The sequence below is a fragment of the Carassius gibelio genome, chromosome B1 (assembly GCF_023724105.1).
Source record: "Carassius gibelio isolate Cgi1373 ecotype wild population from Czech Republic chromosome B1, carGib1.2-hapl.c, whole genome shotgun sequence".
Lineage (NCBI taxonomy): Eukaryota > Metazoa > Chordata > Actinopteri > Cypriniformes > Cyprinidae > Carassius > Carassius gibelio.
This window is the reverse complement of record NC_068396.1, coordinates 6927340-6939202: the sequence shown is the minus strand read 5'-3', so window position 1 is coordinate 6939202 and position 11863 is coordinate 6927340. Positions and strand designations below refer to the sequence as shown.

The 11863-nt window shown below is 36.6% G+C and overlaps 1 long non-coding RNA gene across 1 annotated transcript; it reads right to left on the bottom strand.

The window, feature by feature from the left end:
- Window positions 1-330: 330 nt before the first annotated feature.
- Window positions 331-8729, bottom strand: LOC127948640 (uncharacterized). The gene is made up of 7 exons (XR_008152136.1): window positions 8437-8729; window positions 7856-8126; window positions 7279-7449; window positions 7021-7146; window positions 4743-4954; window positions 2574-2654; window positions 331-1276 (listed from the first exon to the last, which is right to left on the bottom strand). It is a non-coding gene; the product is annotated as an uncharacterized LOC127948640 (long non-coding RNA).
- Between the last annotated feature and the right edge of the window lie 3134 nt (window positions 8730-11863).

Here is an 11863-nt window from a genome sequence, read left to right as displayed (position 1 = left end):
TATTTTTTTTGTTGTTGAGTTTTTTCTTCTTTTTTGTCGCAAAAAACAACAACAAAGTAGGCTCGCTATAACCCAGACAGCACACATACGTTGTGCCGATGTCGAGCCGACCTACAAAATTCCATCGGGACGATATCGCTCAGGGAGCGTTTGCTAATAGGCAAGATGTCTCGGCGACGTCGGCCTCTGATCGGAAATGCTCTCCGGCCGATGCTGGGACGATACATCCCGGCCGCTCTGCGTGGACGCGGTTCACCGGCGTTTTGCTCATCGTTACGGACCACCCGCGGCTACCGCCGCTGGTTTATAATAAAACAATACACACCACTCTCAAGAACAGACGCAACTTTATTAATATTTTCATTTATTTCATATTACATGTACAAATACAATAACATTTACCAGATGCTTTGATCAAAAGTGGATAATTCGGGATTATTTGTAGTCTTTTGAACATTAACCATGATTTTACTACAGCTTTTGCAGTAAAACCATAGAAAAAAACAAAATCAACCATAGTTTTACTACAATCACCATGATTTTACTACAGCTTTTGCAGTAAACCCATAGTAAAAACAAAAAGAACCATTACTACAGTAATTGCATGGTTAAATGTTGTATGAGTATAGCACCTTTTGACAATACTTATTTCAAAGTAGGTTTACAGGAAATGCATGTTTCAAGGTTACAGTTTAAAAAGCCAGAGATGACTGAGACTCACTGGGAAGACCATCTAGTTCATAATAAAAAGTCATGTGTTCAGTGCTGTCAGCAGCGCAGGCTAACTTTATGCCAAGAACTTTTTAAAAAGTTACATAAACACAAAATAAAACCAGGCAAACAATACTAATTAAGCAATTAAAATGTTTTAAATTGCATGATAAAAGTTCAAAAATATTTTCTGATAAAATCTTACTAAACAAGTCTCTAGTTTTGTATTCAGTTAACATTAACATTATCTTTCAACATTTTTAAAGTGATGCTTACAAATAAAAGGGGACATGTAGGTCCACATAACTCAGAGAGTAAATATTGTTCATTTACAGATAGATATATAGATATGAAACGTTACAATAAAGCAGTTTGAAAATCATCAAATTTACCCTTATAGGCAAAATAAGGATAATATTTGTTTTGTGTGTCAAATGTTTTGTGTGTTCATGTACAGTTGTTGTCTATAGTCTTTGTGAGCGTTGGTGTCATCTGAAGTCTTCAAAAGTGAGTTTGGATTCAGTCTGGAGCTGCTGTAATCTCTAGTAACCTTTCGATGGCCATCCTGAGATAGAAACAGGAAATAAAAAGGAGAAAGTTTAGAATAGCTGCTGCTGTTCATATTATTTCAGACAAAATATTATTTATTTAATCACATATAACTGGAGTGCATGGTTATTAGATGTGTTGTGTGAATACTAAACTATGTATTTTAATTTAATTTAAACAACAACAAAAAAAGTGTGTCCGAGCCCCAAATATTATTTGGAAGGCTATTTTCAAAGTAAAATACCAATAGGTTTTGCTTCCTTTAGTGGACTTTGATAAATTCTTGGTATTAGAATTTAGTGACCTTACTACAGGCCATGCACCATAGATGCTGCTGCCTCAATTTGAGCTTATTGTGCTATATATATATATATATATATATATATATATATATATATATATATATCTGATTTAATCACAAGTAGGTTTAATAAACACACATCCACTTCCAATTCACCAATCAATAAACAAAAATCGACACACTGCCACTAATGCTCTCAAAAATCAGTTTATTGATGAAGTGTTTCACGTGATCCCTGTAAATGTAATATTTGTGGAACAGGCATCTCTTTAGAATGGAATACACATTTCAGTAGGTGGAACAGCATATTTGTAATTTATACTACCGTTAAATGTTTGGGGTCAGTACGATTTTCTTTTTACGTCTTTGAGAAAAGTCTCTTCTGCTCACCAAGGCTGCCTTTATTTGATCAAAAGCAAGTAAAAAAACTGTAATATTGTGAAATATTACAATTTAACAACAGTTTTCTACGTGAATATATTGTGAATGTAATTTATTTCTGTGATCTAAGCTAATTTTTATTACTCCAGTCTTCAGTGTCACATGATCCTTCAGAAATCATTCTGATTTGCTGCTCAATAAACATTTTCAATTATTATCACTGTCTTATCAATTATCAAAAGTTAAAACAGACATTTCTGTTTCAAACACTGTACTGTTTTAAAACTTTATTCATCAAAGAATCCTGACAAAATGAAGGAACACAGCTGTTTTCAACACTGATAATAGTCAGAAATGTTTCTTCAGAAGCAAATCAGAATATAAGAATGATTTCTGAAGATCATGTGACACTGAAGACTGGAGTAATGATGCTGAAAATACAGCTTTACCATCACAGGAATAAATGACTTCTCTAAATATATTCAAATAGAAAACTATTATTTTAAATTGTAGTGAACTGTTTTCATTTCATATATTAAACTGTGGTTGCCATAAAAGACTTTCAAAAACACAAAAAACCATACCTTCCCAAACTTATGAAACAGTTGTGTATGTTCAAGATTGTACTTACTAGTCCTGCAGTTTATAGCATCTTTGAGATGTTGTCTGACAGCAGCGGTGGGCCGTCAGGGTGAGCAGGGCTCTGCTGGCCCTATAAAAAACAAAATTGTGTGAAAAATGCTTTTACAGACTATTTAGTTATCATTTACATTTGTGTAATGTTCACAAATTGCTTGTGATTAGTTTAGTTGAGGTTGACCTGGAATATCCTACATTACAAAAAGTCTATGGCCAGCACTACAGATTGTGCTACCCTTTTGATGAAAGAAGTCACATCTGATTTGTTACAAGCATTAGTAACAGAATCATCAGCCAATCAAAATTTTGACATTCAATGACAGCACACCCTCTGGGTCTAGAGACGTGCCCAGTGCTACCCTAGCGTTAGACTGCCCTTTTAGTCAGGGATTTCCAAAGTACGAAAGTGAAATTCAATGAAAAGAAAATACAGCTTACAGACCTGGTTGCCAATCTACTAAAATGCTTTTTTAAGGTGCTATTTTGCAGAAAAAAATAGAATAACTGAGAAATGAAGACCTACAACTGAGAAAGGAAGACCTACACCTAAACTGAAGGCCAGCAACATTTTTCTGCACCATTTCAAAGATTGCAACTACGAGTGCTATCAGTTCTAACAGTTCCGTGTTGCGTTTGTTTTGCCATGTGACACTATGCGCTGCACAGAGTGGGAAACTTCAAACGCGAGTTTAAATGCAGCCGTTCACATAGTTTTCTATTAAATAACATTATATTAATCTCAAATCATTGTACATTTACATAATGACTTCACCCTAGGCTATAAATTATGTATTGTGCATTTTACAGCAAAAACGTTGGTCTTTCTGTGGCTCTAATACAGTCTGTATGCTTCATATAGAAAGCTGTAATACAGATGGCGCATTTTCTTTCCGTTTGCTCTTTTTTTTTTAACACTGAACTTTAAACACGTATGCCACATAGTTCATTCCTGAAGCAAACTTATGTCCATTTGGTGATTAAATAAACAGTTTTAGACTGCTGCTTGAATTGAATGTGACGCATCCGGTGTGTGTGATAACTGTGACTTCTCAAAGACGCTGCACATGATTAGATAATCATGCACTGTTCTAAAATAGCAGCAAATAAAATGTGACGGGTCCAGTGTGTAGGGTTGGGTATCGTTTGAATTTTATCGATTCCAATTCCGATTCTGCTTATCGATTCCTAGTTTCGATTCCAATAAGATAAAAAATCCAATATAAAAAAATTGAGTCAAACATTTAGATGTCAAACATGTTTCTGTCTTTTTACAAAGCATTCTGTTGCAGCTGAATAACATGAGCAAAAATCAGCAGCTTACAAAACACTGCAAGAGGAATTTTGCCTGTGCTTAAAAAAAAAAAATACCATAGCAAAAACAATTAATTAATAAAAATATTAAAGTGTTAAATACAAGTAACCAGTCAGTAGTAAGATATGAACAAACAAATCAATTAGCAATATCCTAAATACAACTAAACAAAATTTCAGGTACAGAAACTGTAATTAAAAGTTTAAAAACACTGCATAGTTTTCTTTTTATAAATAAAATAAAGATTAATCAATTAAAGTTATTAAATGTATTCAGTCGAGATCAGTGAATGATTTTCTTTTGTTTCTTTTGTTCTTTGATTAAAATTAATGACAGACAGCGCGTTTATTAGGCTGTCTCTTTAAACAAAAATACTGTACGTGTGTTTTCTTTCTCATCTGTTTACATTCATGTAAGACAAAAAAGTTTGTGTTTATGATGATATACTGATGTAGTTTTCTGTATATTGGTCGACAAATATGAAAGAAGTCAGTTTCGGCTCGGAACAACCTTTTCTACAGTTGAAATACATGGAATGGTCTGAGAATGGACACAAACCCGGGAACCCACAGCACCACTGCAGACCGCTGCTCTCATTCAGTATCCATTTCGTTCAGTATTCATTTTAAAAACTATTGGTTTATAAATCGGTATCGGCCAGTGTGGTCCAAACTAGCTATCAGTATTGGAAAAATCCACTATCGGTTGATCTCTAGTTGATAATACTGTGGTGCTGTGTGGATGTCCAGAAAAAAAAAAGACCAAATCAATACCGGTGGCTACTGGTGATACATTGAGGTCTAATGAAGCGAAATGATTGGTATTTAGGAGAAAATGAACACTACTTACAACAGTATTACCTGTAATCCATAGCCTGGGCAACCAGCTGTCAGCACCCTCACAACTGTCTATAGAAACTGTCTATAGAACGTGACTTCTCTGTCGCATGACAACAGATGCATGGGCGAGATACTGAAGCTGATGACGCTGTTTCCGGCACAGCATCGTGATGTCTATCAGCCATCGGCGATTGGACGATGACATCGTCAATCAGGCCAACCCTAACCAGGATGACATAATTAAACAATTGTACACAACTGTTGTACACAGTTTTTATAATTTATTAGCTAAACAAATGCACAGCTTCCACCAATAAAAAAAAAAAGTTAAAGCAAGAGTACAGCACCAACTACTGTTACCCGGATGAGCCTGTGTTATTACATTTTACAGGTTTTTATCCAGGGATAACATACTTCGGAATGTCGCAACTGACCAATCAGAGTCAAGTACCCACAGAGCCATGTAATAAAAGTAATTAGCTAATGGTAAACTAATCATTTACAAAACATGACTATGTGTTCATAGATGATTAATAAGTGATGTTAATATTTTTATCTATGTTCTGTAGATTAAGTTATAAATAACTTACAAAGCTTTCTGCACCCACAATCTAAAGTGTAAACTACTCATCAGTTGTAAATGTAAACTTTCCGGTTACAGGTTGGTTGATTTTGTGTGTGTGTGTGTGTGTGTGTGTGTGTGTTGGTGTGCGTGTATATATATATATATATATATATATATATATATATATATATATGTGTGTGTGTGTGTGTGTGTGTGTGTGTGTGTGTGTGTGTGTGTGTGTGTGTGTGTGTGTGTGTGTGTATGTATATGTGTATATATATATATATATATATATATATATATATATATATACGCACACACAACTGGAAACCACAAAGTTTGTAAAACATTTACAACTGATGAGTAGTTTACACTTTAGATTGGGGGGTGCAGAAAGCTTTGTAAATGATTTATAATGTTTATTGAGATAATAGTACAATGTTGACATTTCAATGATTTATAAGTGATTCATAATATATTAACTAGTAACTATTAAAAATTAAGGATCTGTTTGATTTTTTTCGTGATTTAATTTTTTTTAAGATTGCTTATGAAAGATGTGTAAATCATATTATTTAATCATTAGTGAATGTATATTCATGTCACTTGTAAATTATTTATAACTTAATCTACAGAACATAGATAAAAATATTAACATCATTTATTTCTATGAACACAGTCATGTTTTGTAAATAATTAGTTAATCATAATCTAATTACTTGTAAATGACTTTTAAAAAGAATTTACAAAAAGTACCCAAATTATTAGTATATCACTTATTAGGTGCTTATGAATGTTTTGTAAATGATTAGTTCATCATTAACTACTCACTTAAAAGTGACTTACAACTGAACTTTATTATAAATTGTTACCAAAAAGTCACCCACACCTTGGAAGACCCGAGGGAAAGTAAATTAACAGCAAATTTTCATTTTGGGGTGAACTATCCCTTTAACCCACACTAATCTAGCCTACTGCTGAAGTTGTTGATCAGCCCCGTCATTGTTGTTGAGAGCCTGTGTGGGGCATAATATGTGCATTAAGGGGCGGTCACACTGCACTTTTCGTTCCACTGACTTCCATTCATACGCATGCGAATGTGTCAGACCGGAAACCCAGGCTCATGCGAAAATTTTCGCATTTCGCTGCATTCGAAAGTTCTAGTTTGGTGAACTTTGACCTGCGAATTCGCATCACGTGAAGTCGTGGGACCAGTAGATGAATGATACGTCACTGCATGACCTCTCTGTACAGAAATTAAAAAATGAAGTGCTAATTTTAGCCGTAGCGCAGCATCCTATTTTATATAATACATATTTAAAAGATAATTAAAAAAGAAGCTGCATGGTTCGCAGTGTCAATGGAAACAGGAACAGATGGCACATTTGAATGAGGACACGTTCTATATTTTTTTTATTGTTTAGTGTGTATATTTATAGAGAGAGAGAGAGACAGAGTGAAATATAATAAGACGCTTTTGATGCCATCGCCAAAGACACAGTAAAAGCACAGATTAACCCATGTTGTGATAAGGGGAAACCGTTATATCTTGCTCCCGCCCATATTCGCAGCGGCGTCCGAAATAATTTTGCACGTTCAAAGGCTAGTGTGACCGCACCTTTACACATACGTCTGCGTTAGCTGTAACAGAGATGTGTAAGATGTGTACAGGTATCTAACAGTTGTTTACTGAAGGTCCTGACTGAAACCCCACGGTACTCACTGTCTGACAGCAGGTTCACTCAGACTCTGCTCATCATCACTGAAGAGTCCAGGAACAAAACAAGCAATCTGACACAGACACAACAATATTTACTCTACAGTTCCAGGTTCATTAGAAGGAAACAAGCTAGAGTAGAGGTGAAATGGAGATAAAAGACAGAATAATATATAACAATTATAATAACATGTAATACTACTAAAAATATAATCTTAAAATAACACAATCTATATTTTTAGTTTTAGGTTGAGTGTGACTTACGTTATGATGTCAGGGACTTCTTAAAATTGGTGAAATGTATTCTGAAAAAGGCATATTCATGTTTTTCATGAGCTTCTTCAGGTCACCTGTATTTCTAAGTCAGAATCTCCCTTCAGAAATGTTGAAATCTTGGAGCTTCACTTCTGTTCTGTAGAGTTTCTTTCTGTCCTCCTGAAATCACAGAACAATTTGTATTAATATCTGTTTATCATGAAATATCGAAACTAATGTGAACTTGATTTCAGCCGATTACACTCTCACTGTAAGTGACGTCATCGATTCAGTAAATCAGCCTTTTCCAATAACATACTGACAAATCACCAGCAAAACATTCAAAGTGCCATCAAAATATCTTATACACACACGAAGATTTGATAAAAAGCCCAGAGTTTCATCAACAAGAGCTCAATCTATATAGTTAGCCTACCTGAAAACTGCTAAGATGCTAACGGACTTTTTCGAAGAAACTAAACCTTTTCTATAAAATAAATTTAATTGAAACATATCAATAACAAGCAAGAAACGTGTCAGGAACATTTGTATGTAATATTTGTGTGATTTTAGCGACTAAACTTACCCAAAACAGTGTAAACTGCAGCGAGAGACGGAGATTATTGTTTGCCAGTAACGGTTTTTGTGTTGACGCCCCGTTTCCATGGCAACTCTGCTCCCCGCTCGCGCAGGACTCAACGCGCACACAGCATTTACACAAACAAACATCTAGAGTTAAAGCATTACATTTATAATGTACAGTCTCATTCAATAATAAATTTAAAAATCATTTTGTAGTTCAGAAGCAACAGCAACAATAGCTCACCATATTATTTCACCGGATTATTTCTGGAAACCTGTAAAAGAGTGAAAAACACGGTGAAAAAGCAGTCAGGACTTCTCTTTAATAACCCGCTTTTACATATTCCCTCTGAGAAACTTCTGAAAACGCATTAAGGCGTTAACATTAATGTTAAAAAAAATCGCTACCGTGACCGTTGGCTCAAAAAGTTAACGGTAACATTATTTGAAAATGAGCCAGACTCTTCAGCTGCCCATAGACTGTATAAAACACACCGTGTGCCTTACTAGTACTTTTTCAGTGTCACAGAATTAACAAAGTAGTATTTTTTGTCTAATTGAGCTGAAGTGAAATCGTAACGTTACCTCAGAGCCACAGATGTCGCTGGGATTATCCTCTTCTCTCTCTCTGGGTGGCTAAAAGAGACGAATACTGGGCACGCGCACACAGATAAGCGCGGCATCGGCCCGCGGTCGTGAACCAACTCAGGGCCGACGATTGATGAGCTGGAGAACAGAGCACTGACCAAATTATATCGGCCTCCGCCAGGCCGATGTTTTATAGATGTTTTAGGTATAGAGGCCGACGTTTCGATATTGGGCCGACGTCGGCCAGACGTACATGTGCTGTCTGGGAAGCCATTGCAAACAGATATACCATCGACAATTAAAAATATCCCACTTAAATTAAGGCATGTTTAAGCCTACAGCAAATATGCAGTCCTGCAATTATGCCATTTTAATGTAGCCCAAAATTATATTAAAAAAGAAAAAAGGCTGATTCCGATTTAGAACAGGGTTTCTGCTCCAATTAAATATATGGTCACAGCACCAATTAATGATTGTAACAGTATTTGGGCAGCATGCTACTGCAAAATACATTAACATAATATTAGCATCATTAAAATTAATCGCCTGAAACCATACTTTCCAGCGCAGAAAAACCGCTAGATGGATAAGCCAGGTTCGTCAAAATCCAAAGATGAGGAATTTGCATTCAAATATCGGGAGACCCTCCTCTACATTGTCAAGTGACGAATAGGGGGTACCCTCAACGTTGCTTATGGACGTGAAGGGGAAATGACCAAACAGCAGTATGTGACGAATAGGGGTGAGACTGTGTTGGCCTATGCCGCGGGCCGGCCCTGACTTTGTCAAAAACTAAAACCAGACCTCAACCAGCCCCAAACTAAAACAAAGAGAAAATGAGAAGATTTGTAGTAAACAAAAAAAATACCAAAACCCAATGGACATGATTATAACAGCATCAGAAATATCAGAGCACATTAAAAATCTCAAATTAAAGAAGGCATGTGGACAAGACAACATCAGTAATGAAATGCTCAAACTCAGCAGCCCCTTCCATAATTCAAGCTCTGGCAAAATTATTCAATCTGATTTTAACTCAATCTTGACTTCCCTAAGAGCATGGTCTGAAGGACTGATCACACATAAAAAAGGAGATACACTTGATCCCAGTAATTATCGATTTGTGGGGTTTTTGTGGGCAGGCAGGGCCGTGCATGGGGGGTGGCCCGGTGGCTAGAACCACTGCTCCTTTGCCCTCATTGGCTGAGTTGCCCCTCTAGCCAATCCTCCCATTAACCCCAGCTCAAAACGTTCAGTTCTCCTCTGCGTTTCTCATGATCTGTGTTTGCTGCTCTCTGGATTGGACTCCGCACACGCACATCACGCACTGCGCGTAGGGCACCAAGTGCTTGGGGGGGCACCAAAAAATCTGGGTCGTGAAAAATCGTCACAATAGGCTACTAGTATAAATAGCAAAAATAAAATATTTCTAAAAGCATGTTAATATACAAAAGCAATACAAAAGTAATATAGGCCTAGACCAAATTAGTCGAGAAAAAGGTGAATCTCTGTGCCAGTCTCCCTCCGGTGCCCCCCTTCCCAACCTCCCAGTGGTCTGTTCGATTATGCCTCAATCAATGTCAAATTTGGCAGACATCGACCTCAGACATGGCCTCGAAAAGGCACCAAGAGTCGGGGGCGGAAAAAAGAAGAGACAGCGGGATGATGCTTGCGTGTCGCTTGCAGGTAAGACAATGTTTTAAATAAAAATGTTAGTTTTAAAAGAACGGCGTTAGGTAACGACGTTATTTTTTCAGTAATCTAACTAATTACTTTCACCTCGTTACAACGCCGTTAACGTTACTGAACGTTAAATGCAGTGCGTTACTATGCATTGATTTAATAAACAATCAGAACGCACCCCTGGCTCACACAGCGAGTGAGCAGGTGGGTTAATGACGAGATAAGCGGTTGTGATTGGCTAAGGCAGAGTCATGTGTTTCATGGTAGCCAATCAGAGCCAGTGTTTTTACACATATGCCGGCACACGCGCTAGCGCCAGCGGCGCCAAACACACACACACACACACACACACACACACACACACGCAACAGCTACAGAGATTCGCAGCAGAGATGGCGAGTCAGGAGCAATCCGATGAAAAGTTGGCATTTTCAAGGTGAAGTAGGTGAAGTGACATTCAGCCAAGTATGGTGACCCATACTCAGAATTTGTGCTCTGCATTTAACCCATCCGAAATGCACACACACAGAGCAGTGAACACACACACACACACACACTGTGAGCACACACCCGGAGCAGTGGGTATATAAGCACTACTAGATATAAGCACTACTTCAAATTCATTGTGGTCAAAGGCAAGAACGTGCATGTAATGTGTACATGTAATGTGTGACACGCATCTACAAAGCTAGTGGCCAAAAACACCGGCTTAAAAGTGCAGGCTTAAAACTCTTGCTGTCTGTTGACGTGCAATAAATATGGAAAGTTATGTACCTGTACTCATTTCAACTGACTTGTGAAAACTGCAAAAAAAAAAAAAAGTATCAAGTTTTTTTTTTTTTTTTTTACAGTATCGCAAATAGTTACTTTCCCTGGTAACGAGTTACTTTTATTATAGAGTAATTCAGTTACTAACTCTATGTTATTAACTATAACTAATTACTTTTTTAAAGTAACGTTCCCAACACTGCTGATAGCTGATTTTGCAGCTAGGAAATGTAGGCGTGTGCCTCTGTAGGGCCTCTGACAACTGATGGTAGTGAAAATGTTTAATATAGTTCTATAGAATAGCAGAATGGTCTATTTATAGAGATGTAGTCCCTCTGTTGAGTAATTTCTACTGTGCAGTTATGCATGGTTATTTGCAGTTTAAAATGTGCACTTTAAAATTCATACTACATACAATTCATACACTTATACTGTTATTTGCACTAAACTTTTTTTGCACTTTTAACTTTCTGTGTTTACATTGTTCAGTTCCAATTATTCATTTGCAGCAGTTATTTTGGAAGTAAAGAGAACCTAACTAAGAAATTCTGAATGGTAGTTATTTCTTTTGTTGGTGGGTGGGTGGGTTATTGGTTGGGGAGGGCGGGGGGCACCGCCAAGCATCGCCAAGCATTTGTGCTTAGGGCACCCAAATGGCTAGCGCCGGTCCTGATTGGAGAACACAGTTCCCATTGCATTAACAAGTAGATGCATTACAATACACATCACAGTCAATGGATGAAGTGCTAAATTAGTAATTTGGTAGGTTTTTTGTATTTCTTTCGGTAATGCTTTGCTCTCTGTCTTTTTAACGTGGTAAAAAAAATACATGGTCTTAGAATTAGAATGTCTGATCAAATTATTGTACCCGATGAGATTTAATATAAATAGGGTAACACAAAATTAGCTGTTGTTGGTAGGCTACACTTTGTAGAAAATAAAAATAAAATAAATAAAAGCCTTCGCAAAAAAG